Raw genomic sequence first — 4,127 nt, forward strand, 5'->3', positions numbered from 1 at the left:
CCTTCTGCCTCAGCCTTCCAAGTAGCTGGAAATACAGGCATGAGCTACTAAGTCCAGCTAATTTTTTGTAGAGATGAGATCTGGCCATGTTGCCCAGGCTGGTCTCGAACCGGTGGGCTCAGGCAATTCTCTCGCCTCCACCTCCCAAAGTACTAGGATTACAGGCATAAGCCACCCCACCCGCTGGGATCCACTTTATTTATTTATTTATTTATTTAGAATTGGAGTCTCACTCTGTCGCCCAGACTGAAGTGCAGTGGCACGCTCCTGGCCACTGCAAACTCGACCTGCTGGGCTCCGGCGATCCTTCCACCTCAGCCTTCCAAGTAGCTGGAACTACTGGCGCGCTCTACCACGCCCGGCTAATTTTTGATTTATTGTAGAGATGAGGTCTCACCAAGTTGCTCAGGCGGGTCTCGAACCCGCAGGCTCAGGCCATTCACTCACCTCAGCCTCCCAAGGTGCGGGATTACAGGCTGAGCCACCGAGCCCGGCTGGGATCCACTTTAAATGACGGAAAAGTGGAAGGCAAGCCTCAGGTGGACTATCCGAAGGTCTAGACTCAGGGAATAGAAAGCAGAAATTGTTAGCCAACCCTTTTGGCCACGTAACCTATCCTCTATGAGAGCATTTATCAGCAGCAAAACTTTTGATTTCCATGTCTGCTTTCTGTGTGGCCCTCTTCACTGATGTTATTTCGGGGCAGGGGATGACAGATTGTTCATGGTTTTTAATTCAAGCAACTTTGCAGTTTGGACTTTATTCTGCAGGCAGTGGAAAACCATTGAAGATTCTTGAACAAGGGAAAAGTGTAATCAAAATAAAATTTTAAGAGAATTATTTCTTCAATAGTGAGTAGAATGGAGTCAAGCAAGGCTAAATTAGAAGCAGGAAGCCCACTTCGGAGACTCTTCTGGTCATGAAAATGGAGACTAAGTGGGAAGGTTGACTAGGGTGGAGGGTGAGTGGGAGGACAAACATGATACCTGGGTTTCCAATCCACATTATTACTGTGGGTAGGAAGGAGACAACCATTTATGAGGGTGAGAGAAACAATGGATTGGATGAGCAGGCATGATGGAAGTCACAGCAGCCAATATTTAGATGGCACCATGGAGCTTACAAGTGCTTTCATTTGTTCTAGCAAGAGCCCTGTGAGGTATTATTATGCTCATTTTACAAGTGAGGAGACTGAGGCTCGGAGAGGCTTACTGGTGTACATAAGGGTCATAGTGGACGATGTTGACCCCCGATTTTCTCTCACTCCTTGCTTTGACAGTGGCTTTCGGATACACTTTGGTTGTTTGTGTTCAACATGAAAAGAGTGTGTTTGCCTTTCAAAAGTCATGTACTGAAACATCAGTTTCCTAGAGAAATTCACTGGATTCCATTTCTTCTTTTTTTTTTTTTGAATTGGAGTCTCACTCTATAGCCCAGGCTAGAGTACAGTGGTATGCTATGGCTACCACAGCCTCAACCTGCCGGGCTCAGGCAATCCTTCCGCCTCAGCCTTCCAAGTAACTGGAACTACAGGTGCATGCCACCACGCCTGGCTAATTTTTTGATTTATTGTAGAGACGAGGTCTCACCAAGTTGCTCAGGCTAGTCTCGAACCCCTGTACTCAGGCGATCTTCTCACCTCAGCCTCCCAAAGTGCTGGGATTATAGGCTTAAGCCACCACGCTCGGCCTCTGTAATCTTTCTAAATTACTAATAATGGGGCCAGGCATGGTGGTTCAAGTCTATAATCCCAGCACTTTGGGAGGCCTAGGCAAGAGGATTGCCTAAGCCCAGGGGTTCAAGACCAGCCTTGGCAACAAACAAACAAACACATAAACAAACAAACAAATAAATAAATAAATAAATAAACTGGGCATAGTGGCACATGCCTGTAGTTCCAGCTACTTGGAAGGCTGAAGCAGAAGGATCGCCTGAGCCCAGCAAGTCGAGGCTACAGTGGCCGTAAGTATGCCATTGCACTCCAGCCTGGGTGAAAGAGTGAGACTCCAACTCAAAAAAAGAAAAAAAAAAAAAAGACTAATAATGTATATATGACAACTGGAGAAAAAGAATCTGTTTCTAAGTCAGCTTTCCATTTTGAGAACATTTAGCATCCAAGTGCAAGGACACAGCTTCCTCTGAAATAGAACTTTAGGCCATTGCTTTGTTAAACTCTGGTGTCTCTTCCTGGTTCTTTGAGCTCTGGTCGCCATGTGTTCTTAGCTTTGGCCCCCTCTTCTACCTTGGGGTGGGGAGGTGAATCTTTTCTCTCTCTCTCTCTCTCTCTCTCTCTCTCTCCCCTCTCCCCCCACCCCGCCTCTCTAATTTACTTTCTAAATAAACTTTGTTTGAAAACTTAAAAAAAAAAAAAGAACTAGAACTTTAAGTCTCTCACCCAGTCAGGATACAAATTAGATCATTAAAATTCATCCTATGAGAGCCAAACCCTAGTGAACTGAGATGAGTAAATGCATTTAATTTACCTCTTACTACCTGCTATCTACCCTGTCAAAGAAAAAACTGAGAATTCCCTCCTAATGGGTGAAGTCTATTTCGTTATCCCAACCACAAGTCAATGGGTCCAGGGTCTCAGATGTCAAACCAATCTTTGGGTTAATCCTAACCTCCCAAATTATTTAAGCACTAGAGTTTTCTCAGGCATTAACTGAAAGGAACTTCCCCTGAGGACTAAGTTGGCAGCAATATTTACAATTATGAAGTCTGAGTCTTAGCCAAACCAAGCTGGAAAACTGAAAGAGTCTTTAAAAGTATGTGAACATGATTATCTTATGATGTTAACTGCCAATTCAAAGTTTCCCAAGTCAAAACATTTACTTGAAACTTTGGCTTCCTCCAAAGCAAGAATTTCTAAAATTTTAGAGGCAGCTTTCCTTATAAAAGGTTTTACACGTGTCAGGTCTTCTGCCTTAGCAAAACTTGTGAATTATCTTCTGAGTGATTAAAATCCATTCTGAATTAAATACAGTTGCCCAGATCATGTCAAAAATGATGATGAAGGTGCTTTTCTAGAGTTGAGCTTATTATACAGATTTAGAATCGGTGTATTTTTTTAAAAAACTTGATTTATACTGCCATCTAGTGATATATTTCATTGACAATTTCAGCATGCTAAATGTATATATGTCTACAGGGTCACCCCTAAAACCAATGTAGTATTGCATTTTAAATAGATGATTTTTATTTGCAAATATTTAGAGAAGACTTATTGGCTAGTTCCTAACACAACAAAGTTTCTTCATATACCTTATAGACTATGAAAAAACATTTTTATCATAAATATGAAACAGAGATCCTCTTAAACCACAGAGACTAGTGGGCTTCTTACATTAGCTTTTTTACTTATAGTTTTGGTTTTTACTATAATTCTCCCACATAAGTAATTTGTTTCTCCTAGGTAAATATATCCAATCTGGGCTGACAAATTTAATGACCACTCTGTTTGGAAAAGCAGACTTGTATAAAGGTTCAACACACAAGAGCTAGCATTATGCTCTCTGAGTTCGAATCCTAGCTCGGAGCTTGCAATCTATGTGCCCTCAGGCTACTTATGTAATATATCTATGCTTCAGTTTCCTAATCTGTAAAACAGGGATAATAATGAGACCCACTCACAGAGTAATTTAAGAAACGCTGTACTTAGCACAAAGGCTACCACGAAGTAAATGCTCAACTAGATCACAATGAACCAAATTTGCATGGCACTTTGGGATGCTGGAATAGCCTGGAAGTAATGTGTCACATTCCACTGACAAATAGGTCCTTAGACACAGTGAGGACCACCCTATGATATGGCAGTTCTTTTTTTTTTGAATTGGAGTCAAAGTCTTACTCTGTCACCTCGGTTAGAGTGCAGTGGCACCTCAGGGCCACCACAGCCTCAACCTGTTGGGCTCAGGTGATTTTTCCACCTCAGCCTTCCAAGTAGCTGGAGCTACAGGCACGTGCCGAGACATCCCACTAATTTTTTGATTTATTGTAGAGATGATGTCTTGCCGAGTTTCTCAGGCTGGTTTCGAATCCGTGAGCTCAGGCAGTCCTCTTACTTTGGCCTTGCAAAGTGCTGGGATTATAAGCATGAGCCACTGTGCCCAGCCTCAGCAGTTCCA

The sequence above is a fragment of the Carlito syrichta genome, unplaced genomic scaffold (assembly GCF_000164805.1).
Source record: "Carlito syrichta isolate Samal-C Ts95f unplaced genomic scaffold, Tarsius_syrichta-2.0.1 Scaffold303278, whole genome shotgun sequence".
NCBI lineage: Eukaryota > Metazoa > Chordata > Mammalia > Primates > Tarsiidae > Carlito > Carlito syrichta.